General features: G+C 35.4%; 1 pseudogene; it reads left to right on the forward strand.

The window, feature by feature from the left end:
• The first annotated feature begins 245 nt into the window (after window positions 1-245).
• Window positions 246-1,131, forward strand: LOC149199692 (glutathione S-transferase DHAR3, chloroplastic pseudogene; annotated as a pseudogene).
• The last annotated feature ends 11,152 nt before the right edge of the window (window positions 1,132-12,283 follow it).

The raw sequence follows: 12,283 nt of genomic DNA on the forward strand, positions 1-12,283 counted from the left end.
GAGCTGCATTATAGCGCATACGAGGGTCTCTCAGAGACAAACACATCGACAGGTCTCTGGAAGGAACCCAGAGTTTCTTATTTTAGCATTTATGTGATGGGGATTAGATTGCACAATGAATTCATTTGTTATTTGCATTTCATATATGGGGATTTGCAGTGCAGAGTGATCTTCCACTAATGAGTGTCATAAAAATGGGGAGGATGGAAACCTATGAGAGTGAGGTCTATTTATAGAAGTCAGAGATGGCTATGATATCCATGCTTAGTGTAGCTTCCACTTCGTCTCTCGCTGTAGCAAAAAATTTGTGCTGCAACTCTCTAGAATCACTGGTGTTGTATCGTAGAGCCTTTAATTGTGGTCTCGGGTACCCATTTGTTTGGCGAGAAAGGGGTTAGATCCAGGGTCTTGCTTCAGAGGAGGAAGATTGGCAGTACACGAATTGTGAGCATGGTTGAAGCACTAGAAGTCTGTGTTAAGGCTGCCACAGGTGCACCTGACAAGCTTGGGGACTGTAAATAATTTTTCCTATCATGTTCCCTTGTTTTAGCAGAACTATTCAATCTTGCATTTCCTGTTTTCTTCGGTTTTTATTTCATCTTTATTTGTCAAACAATTTGTGGTGTATTGATGCATTTCAAGCATTTTAATGTATGAAGTAAAGATTAATGTATTGAACACATCTTTGAGTAGGTCCTTTCAACCAGAGGGTTTTTCTTACTCTCGAGGAAGAATAGGTCCCATGCAACATGAAGTTCATTGATACCAGTAACAAACTTGACTGGTAATTTTTTGGTTCTAAGGCCCATATATTATTTTTCATTTTCATTATAGGCCATTTTTTTATGGCTATGGTTAAAACTGGTTATGAGTGTGAGACTGTGCCTATGTTTATGTGGGAAATTACAGGGAGCTAAGTTGAAGATGTTGTTGCACAGGTTTTTGCAGATGAACCCTGAAAGAAAAGTTCCTATCATCAAGATTGATTATAAGTGGATTCTAGATTCCGATGTTATCACCCAGATATTGGAAGAAAAGTACCTGAAACCACCTTTGGAAACCCCACCTGAGAAGGAAACTATGTATGTATTCTCAACTCTTTTCAATGTTACATTTTTCCATAATCTATAAGTTAATGTTGGAATTATGGATCTATTGCTTCAGAAGTGAAAAAGACGTCACAAACCAATCAGAAAACAACCCAAAAAATCTATGTACTATTTGTTGCTCCATAAAACAACCCAAAAATCTGCATCCATACATCAAAATATGGTTCCAGATTCCATAGCTGTAGATAGAGTATTATTGTGGGTAAGATCACTGCAACGTGATCAATATAACAACCAAGAAATGAAGCAAGTCCACTCTAATGATTTTTCTACACAACATTTACTGGGGAGGGCCAACAACTGAGTCCTTTCATATAACTCTTGTGTATTAATTTCTCCCAAGTTTGCTGAAAATGCATCTGCTCTGTCTGTTTTTGCACTTGCTACTGTTGTTCTCACTGGCTGCTCCTTTGGGATACTTGTAGGTTAGAAGATGTATCGTCATCTGTGATAGACTAATTAATTGCTCCCAACTGCTCCTTGAACTCTGAGTCTGCAATTTGTCTATTTTTTTTACTTTATCCATCATCTGTGATAGACTGATTAATTGCTACAAACTGCTCCTTGAATTTTGGGTTGGCAATTTGTCAATATTTTTTGGTAGCATAACCAACTCTTCATGCCACTCGAAGCCAAATATTCATATGATATATGGCTATAATTTGCTCTGCCATTCTCTTTATCCAACTATTACCGACACAGACGTTCATGGTGCTCACTGCCCATCTTTATAAACTATCTATTCATTGTTGCATGAATTACTACCATCAAGATTTCCTCACCTTGGTTGCTTTCACAATGCCTTTCCACATAATTTTTCTGTTTAGAGGCAGGCATAGAGTGTGAGCAACTCTTCGTCTATTATTCTTCAATAGCCATTTCAAATATTAACAACTGCCTCTATTATTCCTTAATAACCATTCAACCTTTTTAATAGTTGGCCAATAAGGATAGCTGCTTCCCAACAAAGACTCATTTTTCTGCACAACGTTAATTTAGGAGGCCTAAAATCTGAGTCCTTGCATATAGACCCTTGTGTATTAATGTCTCCTTAATTTCCTGAAAATATTTCTACTTCGTTTTGGTTTGTAACTACTACTGTTGTTCCCGCCATATGCAATGTTTGGATATTTGTAGCTTCGAAGATGCATCTTCCCATATGATAGATTTATTAATTGTTACAAACTAATCCTTACAATTCTTGATTGGGAAATTTGTCATCATGTTTTTCCTTCACTGTGGTTAAAGGATTTATCCTTCAGCATACCCATATCGTTTATGTTACTTGAAGGTATAGATCTTATGATATATCTCTAATTCACTCTTCTATTAAATTTCTTTCAACATACGTTGCCAGAACACGCAACAGAGTGGGAGTGTCATTTACCAAAAAACCTCATAAGTAGAGTGTCACAGGAGCATCTATTTTATATTTATGTGTATATTTATATTATATTGCATTTGCATTCAAAAGAGGCATGTAGAATGCTAAACTAGTTACCCCAGGGCAACCACCTTGAAGCCATCACTTGTATGCATAAGACCACAATACATAAGACTGAATAGTTATACACCACTAAAATTTAAATTTGTCAATATATATGGCATACATATTTACAAATGCATTCCTCATATTATTTTAACAATTTAAAAAATCTATCAGCCTGTCTTTGCACCTTTTGGGGCAATTGCTAGTAGACCAGATTGGTGATACTCAGCACTACCAACACTCCAGGGGAATGCAAACCACCAACCCTTTTGAATGAAGATTCATTCTGCTCAACCTCTCTTCATTGAACTCATTTTCTCATGCTTCCCAACTCATTATTGTAATAAGTAATGGCATTTGTGGGAGAGTTCTCTCTGTGATTTACTGCAATAGCTAGAGTACCATCTAGTTGAGTAGTTCACTCGGAAGGAGGACATTTATTATGTTTTGAACCAACTTGCCTCTTCTCTATTTGATGTTTTCTAGTTCAATCACCACTTGATCTCACATCATCTAGCTAGGTGGAAGACTTCACTTCTCTCTCCCCTATCTCCTCATTTAGGGAAAATCCCATATGATTGTTGAGTATTAATGTTGATTGAGATTCTGCAAGTTTTAGTCAGAGATTCTATTCACTCTTCTAATAAGAGTTTTCAAATACTTCCCATCCCACTGCAGAGAAAAATAGGTGATGTACTTTCATTTTAAAAGGGTTTGAAACTTACCTAGTATTTTCACTAGTATTCACGACATTTTTGGGCTTTGATTGGGAACAAACAGTGCTACCAACCAAAAATAGAGATGGTATCATCATTAAAATTTATGTTTATATTAAAGAGTATATTGATTTTGTTTTTGAGCCATTTTTATATTGAGAGTTTAATAAGTTTGCAGAATTTTAATTTTATTTCAATTATTAATTATTATAAAGATGGTAGGGGTTTTTATTATAAAAAAAATAAAATGACTCTACTATTGCATTTGCAGGTGCTCTGGGGAATCAGGCAAGGCAAGGCAAGTGATAATGAAGAAATACTAAGAGTGCACACATTTCTATTTCAGGTACGCACTACATTTATTTTATTTTATTTCAGTAAGTAGCTCTCTTGGAAATGGTTGAGCAATGGTATAAAACTTGCCTTATAGGAATTTATTATTTTATTCTTAATAGGAAGAAGGATGGGTGGTTTGGTGTGCCTCCAAGAAATGATTAACTGCCCAGAAAAAAGCTAGTGATAGAGACTTCTCTGCAACTTCAGCTTGCTATGAAGTTGATCATAATAGTTCATTACCCAAATTAGATTCATTGGATATGAAGCTTCCTCGGGAACTATATCACCACCAATTTGGATACCAATTGCAGCAATTCTTGGGCTGCAAACAGGAGATGGAGCCAACTCGAATTGTGAAAGCCAATAGTGGAGAAGATAATTATGTAGGTCACCAATAGATTGAGAATTGGCCTATATCATGTTGCCAAGATCTGTGTCAATTTTTCATCTTTTAAAAAACCTTCATGAAGATAGAATTTCCAATCAATTGTAAATTCAAATTCATGTACATTATTACAATTCTTTGTTATCAAGGAAGCCAATTCCAATTATACGAGGGTATTGAAATTGTGGTTTAACAACTAGATATGAATTTAATTTCCACCATTTAATGTGATTGAAGCTTTAAATTTCTATGTTAGAGTGTAAACCCTCTTGTAGGATGGAGAAATCTAGAACATTTCTTTTTTAACTCATAATATGTCTTAAAATGAAGTTCCAACTGAGGATCCTGCATGTTCAAATGATGTGAATGCATTTTCAGAAAATACACGTGTGTTGCCTTATTATTTTCAATGTTGCTTTCGAGAATTTTTTTTCATTTAGATTTAAAATTACTTTGTTGTTAGTGTTAAAAATAATGGATTTATTTATTTTTTATTCTGTTGGTATCCATAAACAACAAAGATTTAAGGTAATTAAAATCACTATTTGGGAACTTTGAATGTTGAAACTACTTTGAAAGAACATTCAAAATGATTTTATTTATTTATTTTTAAATATTTTTTATATTGTCTCTAGAGAGACAATAGTTTGAATTATGGACATATAGTCTCTATAGAGACAATATGTTTTTAATCTCAGCTATTGTCTCTAAAAAGACAAAAATGTAATTGTCTCTAAAGAGACAAAAATGAAAGTGTCTCTACAAAGACAAATGAAATTGTCTCTAGAGAGACAAATGAAATTGTCTCTTAATAGACAATAATTCATGTCTTTATAGAGACAATAATAATAATATGTGTTCTATATTGTATTTATAGAGACACATTTTTGAGACATTATATTTTGAGACACCTGCTTAAAGACAATATTTAAGACAATACACAAGTTTTTTTTTGTCTTAAGTTAAGAAAATTGACTCAAATATTGTCTTAAAACCCCCTACATGTAGTAGTGGTAATTAACCTTTTTCAGATCCTTCCTCAGCTCCGATACCAATTTTTTTGAGAGAGGAGGCAAAAAGTAAATTAAACACACAATTTGCAGCTCTTTTATTGATCACACAAAAACTTGATGAGTACAATGACGACCTTGGTGAAGGGTAATTAACCTTTTTCAACTAGTGACTCGCCTAAAATAACTTGACATGCAACCACACACTAACTTAAAGTCAACGTGGTTCATACACTAAAGTGTAGTCTAGTTAAAGAACATTGTGGTATTTCAATTAACATATAGAGAGTATAATTTTTAGAGAGATTATGATTTTGAATAGTTTGAAATGAGTTTTTAAGAGGTATTAAAGATGTTTAAAATAATTAAATTTTACTAATTACATAATTCAAACTTACAACTCTAAAAAAAATCTCAAGAAAAATATCAATAGAAACAAATTTCTAGAATAGACTTGTTACCATGTATTCCATAAGGTTTTCAAAGAGCACGTGTTCTCTGTTTACATCTTCTTTTAAGACTTAGAAAGTGCTACTCCTTTCCAAAATTTAGAAACATTATAGTCAAGCTTGAATGTACATCTTGAAAGTATGTATTCTTTTGCACATAAATTTCATGTAAAACAAAATGATGCTTGAGGAAAGTAGTTATACAAACTATAGGACTAGAAAGTACATCAGCAAAATTTTCACTTATACCTTTCTTATACCTTTTGACCAAGTGGAATAGTAGAATAAACCCATCCAATGGAAGTGCCTTTGTCGTTGCAACTTAAAAACTTCACCATTGAAAATTTATGAATGAAAATAAGTGGGCTTACCACATTGCATAAAGACTGCACCCATGGCATAGTCACATACATCAACTTGAAACTTAAATGAATTTTTAAAGTTTAGAAGAGTAAGTATAAAGGATGAACTGTGTTATGAAACCAGCTCAAGAAAAGATAGATCAACGCCTTGGAATTCAGCCTCTTTGAGGGGGCAACCTTCTTTACATTACATAAATGAACAATTCTTGGATGATTCAAATGACAAAACCTCCTTTATATATATAGGATTCTAAGGAGTCAAAATATAACCCAGCCGACCTAACAATAATAATATAAAGCCACAAAAATAACAATAGAGGGATTCTATGGGGCACAGTAATAACAATATGGGGACAATAGGGCACAACAATATTAATAAGGGGTACAACTACAATAGTAATGGGGTAATCACTAGTATTATAGGGACCCAACATGCCCCTCTACTTCAAAAAAGTGTTGTCCTCAACGCTTGAGTAGTTCTGGATGCTTCTGTGTAAAATTCTCATCCTCCCATGTGGAATCTTCAGCAGATAAGTTCTTCCACATGATAAGATACTCTGAAATTGATCGATTTCATAGCTGTTGAGTTCTTGTTTCTGTGACTGCTTCTGGTTCCAATATAATTTTTCCTTCCTCGTCAAGTTCTGGCAATATTGTTTGAACTGGGAGCTTATCGCTTATAACCTTCTTTAAACATGAAACATGGAAAACTGGGTGCAATCGAGAAGCTGTAGGAAGCTCCAATTTGTATGCCATAGTACCAATCTTTTGCAACACCTTGTACGGACCATAATACTTTGGTGATAATTTATTATCCTTCATAGCTTGCTTGAGGGACATTTTCTTATATGGTTGTAGCCATAGGAATACCCAATCACCTACATCAAAACTTCTTTCGCTGCGATGTTGATCTACCTGTTGTTTCATTCTATTATGTGTCAACATGAGGTTATCCTTTAAGAGTTGGAGGACTTTTTGTTGATGTTCCATGTGATGTTCCACTTCTTGAACCTTAGAATTTTATCTTAAATATGATGTGATGGATGGTGGATGATACCCATAAAGTGCCATAAATGGGGTCATTTTTGTTGCTGAATGAAAGGAAGTGTTATACCACCATTCAGCCGCAGGCAACCATTTGACCCATTGTGTGTGTTTATCAGATACAAAGCAACAAAGATATCCTTCCAAACATTTGTTTACTATCTCAGTTTGCCCATCATATTGCGGATGATAAGATGAGCTATGAGCTAACTGAGTACCAAGACAAGAAAATAATTATGTCTAAAAATTTCTAGTGAAAATGGGATCTCTGTCACTTACAATAATCTTTGGGTTTCCATGCAGCTTTTGAATTGTTTCCATAAATGCAGTAGAAACTATATTGGCTTTAAATGGATGTGATAATGCACAAAAGTGTGCATACTTGGTAAGTCTGTCAACTACCACCATGATGACACTCTTTCCCTCAGACTTGGGTAAACCTATGATAAAATCCATTGAAACCTCCTCCCAATGTTAGCTTGGAATGGATAAAGGTTGTAATAGACCCGGTGTCTTAACTGTTTCAACTTTATTTTGTTGGCAAACCAAACATTCTACCACAAAGTTTTGAATATCTGATTTAAGGCCATCCCAAAAAATTCCTTCTTAACCCTGTGGTAAGATTTCAAAAATCCCGAGTGCCCTCCTAAGGGAGAAGTGTGCAATTCCATAAGGATATTTTGTTTTAGCTGGGAATTCTTAAAGAGGTATAAGCGATCTTTGTACGATAACGAATCATTTTGCCAGCTAAATTTATCCGACGTATTGGAATCTTGTTGTAACTTTCGAATAAGTGCCCACACTTCTTCATCATTCTTCCATTCCTCCCTTGCTTCATTTATCCAATTTGGTTGGATAATAGAAATGGCGCACAACAATGCTGCCACATACTCATCCTTTCTTGAGAGTGCATCTGCCACCACATTTTGCTTCCCTTTTTTGTAGATGATTTCAAAGTCATAACCCAACATCTCTGTGACCCACTTTTGTTGCTCTTCAGAGGATAATCTTTGTTCTAAAAAGTATTTAAGGCTATCATGATCTATTTTTACCTTGAAGTGTCTTCCCATTAGGTAGGGTCGCCATTTCTTAAGTGCATGGAGTATTGCCAACATTTCCTTCTCATAAATAGCTTTGTGTAAAAACTTTCCCTTGATTGGACGACTTTCAAAAGCAATGGGTCTTTCATCTTGCATTAAAATAGCACCAATTCCATTTCCTGAAGCATCACATTCCACAATAAAGGTTTTTGTGAAGTCTGGTGTAGCTAAGACAGGTGCTTGGCACATTGCCTCTTTAAGATGTTTGAAGGCCTTTGTTGCTTCTGGAGTCCATGAAAATGCATCTTTCTTCAATAGTGTTGCTAGAGGTGCTGCTATTCTCCCATAATTCTTAACAAACTTGCGATAATACCATGTCAACCCGAGAAATCCTCGCAGATGCTTTATGGAAGTGGGAATTTTCCATTCCTTAATGGCTTTAATTTTTCTAGGGTCTACCTTAACTCCTTCATGAGATACAATATGACCTAGATATTCCACCTCTTGTACTCCAAAGAAACATTTGGATCTTTTTGCATATAATTGTTTCTCCTCCAATAGTTGTAGCACCCTGTCAACATGTTCAACATGTTCAGCATGATCCTTCCAAGACTTGCTGTAGATTAGTATATCATCAAAAAATACCGACACAAATTTTCTAAGGAATGATTTGAAAATTGAATTCATCAAAACTTGAAATGTTGAAGGTGCATTGGTAAGGCCAAAAGGCATGACCAAAAATTCATAATGACCCTCATGAGTTCTAAATGCTGTTTTCAGAATGTCTTCAGTATTCATTCTGATTTGATGATATCCTGAACGAAGATCCAACTTGGTGAAGTAAATTGATCCATGCAATTCATCCAATAATTCATCAATGACAGGAATGGGAAACTTATCTTTAATAGTGAGCTTGTTGAGCTCCCTATAATCCGGACACATGCGCCATGATCCATCCTTCTTGTGCACCAATACTACTGGAGCAAAGAAAGAACTTTGACTCGGTTGAATTATACCAGCCTCTAGCATCTCTGCAACCATACGTTCAATTTCACTCTTTTGGGCATAGGGATATCTGTACGGCTTGATCTTTGGAGGAACACTTCCTGGAATGAGATGAATAGCATGATCATGATCACGAATAGGTGGGAGACCTTTGGGAGTCTCAAATACCTTGGAATGATTGTCCAAGACTTTTTGGAGATCTGGAGAAATATATGATTCCAATGTGGAAACATCTAGCGAACATAATTTTGCAATTACACCTTTTTGTTCCTTTTTTAGAAGCTTTGTCATACCGTTAGAGCTAATTATCTTTCCCAGTTTCCCTGCAATACCCCTTAATTCAACTTCCTTTCCTTCCACAGAAAATTTCATGAAAAGTTCTTGAAAATTAAAAGCTATTGTACCCAAGGATTGTAACCATTGGACTCCTAATACAACATCAGCACCTCCCATTGGAATGGAAAGTATTGGGCTAGTCAATACATATTCTCCCATGGATGGCTTGATATTATGACATTTTCCAGAGCAATTTATTGTTCCTCCATTTGAAACCATCACTTAACACTCTAGTGCTGGATATAAGAAGCAATTCAATTCTTTTGCTACCTTACAATGAATAAAATTGTGGGTACTTCCTGAATCAATCAAAACTATTACCTTTTTCTTCTTGATTTGTCCTTCTATATTGATGGTTTGAGGAGTGGTAATTCCCACCAATGCATTACAAGATATGGTCGGATTCATTTATTCTTCATCTAGGCTTTGTTCCTGGAGTATATCCTCTTCTTTTGACCTTTCTTGCTCCTTTTCTTCTTCCTCTTCACAATCTATGTAGAATAATTTCTTCTCAGCACACTTATGATCTTTAGTGTATTTGCTATCACAACGGTAACAAAGCCCTTTTGCTCTTTTTTCTTCCAATTGTTGTGGTGTCAACCTTATAGGTTGTGGAAGACTAGTGGCAACAACACTTCAGTCTTTATAGTTGGGAGTGGTATGCTTCCTGGTTGCCATAATTTTGCTTTCCATTTTTCTTGCTAACCTGAATGCCTTCTCTAATGAATTAGGTTCCCAAAGGCGAACATCATGTTGGATATTATCCTTTAAAGACCCTATGAACACATCAATCCTATGCTCCTCTGGAATATTTCTTACCCTTATGTTCAATTTTTGGAACTCCTCAATGTGCTCCATTATTGAACCCTTTTGTTTGAGACTTATCAATTGGCTAAAAAAAGTGTTGCTCTTTGTATCCTCATAATGTGCTATCAATTCTTCCGTAAAAATTTCCCAAGTGATAAATTGTTTACAAGAGCAAAGCCATTGATACCATACAAACTGATTTGGTTCCAAATATAAAGTTGTAATATGTACCTTTTATGTGTTTTGCACATTATTGAGATCAAAAAATTGCTCCATCTGTAATATCCATGTTGCGAGATCCTTGCAATCAAACTTCCTCATATCGATTTTTGGAATATGGTGCGTCTTCGATCCAACATTAGAGTCTATGAAATCATGATTAACATTTCCTTTGTTTGCATCATGAGTTTCCTTTACTCCCCTTTCAGCATTAGTAAGTATTTCTTGTAGAAAATTTGTCAAATCTGCCTTCAAATCTATCTTCAAATTGTCAATCTTGGCTTCTACGCCCTTTATCTTAGATTCCATTCCATTTATCTTAGCTTCTGTTAGCTTTTGTCAAAGTGAAAGTTGTTGCACTTGGTTTTGTAATTTTGATATATCATGTAGCATTTCTTCCTCTTCTTCATGAGTAATGCTAGAGCTTTCAGATTGCTTACTATGTGTTTGCATTTTCCTCCCTCGGGGCATCAGTTACTGATACTAATGCTCTACTATGCCCTTTGAATTCCTTCAAAATAATTTTTCAAACCAAGCTTAAGCAAAAATTTAAAAAATCTACACACCTTTTTTCACTTTGTAGGAGCTCGATATTTCCTCTGATGTATCTTTGTAATTTCGGATCATCCAATTTTGAAACTGCAACCTGCGGTAGCCCTCTGTGTCCTCTTTCCAATGCCACCAATCCGACCCCAATTGGATTCTCCAATGAAGAGTTATGCCAAATCTCCCACAGTGACCTAATTATAGACTAATTCAGTAGAGTGAACTTGTACGACGTGCCACGTGTCCCTGTTTCGACCTTTGGCTCTGAAAAATATATACAAGAAACTACAGTTTGTCCTCTTTTTGTACCTTCTTACGAAATTTCAATCAGATGCTCAGAGAGAAAGTTATGACGATTTTCCCCAGGTCACCTGTTTGGAATGAAATTTAGGAGTCTGCAAGAAGATCAACTTCCTCAGATCATATCTTCGTAAATATAACGCCAACAGCTCTAAAATTTGGACCCGAGATTCATCGCGATTTCTTCTCAAATGGTTTTTTTTTTAGCTTCTGAAATGTCGCAGAAAAAAGTTATAGAGAAAATGCCATGATGACCTGTTTGGAGCAGTGAAACCCTAGAATCCAAAGCTCTGATACCAAATGTTATGAAACTAGCTCAAGAAAAGATAGAAAAGATAGATCAACACCTTGGAATTCAGCCTCTTCGAGGGGGCAACCTCCTTTACATTACATAAATGAACAATTCTTGGATGATTCAAATGACAAAACCTCCTTTCTATATATAGGAGTCTAAGAAGTCACAATATAACCCAGCCAACCTAACAATAATAATATAAAGCCACAAAAATAACAATAGAGGGATTCTATGGGGCATAGTAATAACAATATGGGGACAATAGGGCACAACAATATTAATAAGGGGTACAACTACAATAGTAATGAGGTAATCACTAGTATTATAGGGACCCAACAAACTGATATTTTGTTTTAAAGCATAAAATGCCTCTCGATGTTTGCCTCCCCACTGGAAGAACTTTTGAACAACTGGAAATGAATGCAAATGAGATACAATAGAAGAAAATTAACCAAATGCCTCTTCCAACATTGGGTTGCTCCCAAAAAACCTCTTATCCAGATGACTGCCTTGAGCCTGCCTGCATAAATTGCGAGCACATAAAAGGAATTTGTGGCTTCACGATGATGTATAATTCTTTCAACTATGTCTGCAAGAATGGAGTCAATACCACCATAGACTATTATGTCCAAGAGGACTACTGGAACAGAGCCTAGATTGAAATATTTGAAGCTTCCAAAAATCCCACTCGCTGGAATTATAGTATTGCGCTTGGAAGAACCAATTTCATGGCTCAAGTACATCAAAGAAGTTTTATCCAACATATACTTTGAGATCTTTAGAAACAAATGTTCTTGACATATGGCATCAAGTATTTTTTTCTCACACATGACAT

This window comes from Pinus tabuliformis, chromosome 2_1 (assembly GCF_031772625.1).
Source record: "Pinus tabuliformis cultivar Carrire ecotype Pingquan chromosome 2_1, CPIR1, whole genome shotgun sequence".
In the NCBI taxonomy this organism is placed as follows: domain Eukaryota; kingdom Viridiplantae; phylum Streptophyta; class Pinopsida; order Pinales; family Pinaceae; genus Pinus; species Pinus tabuliformis.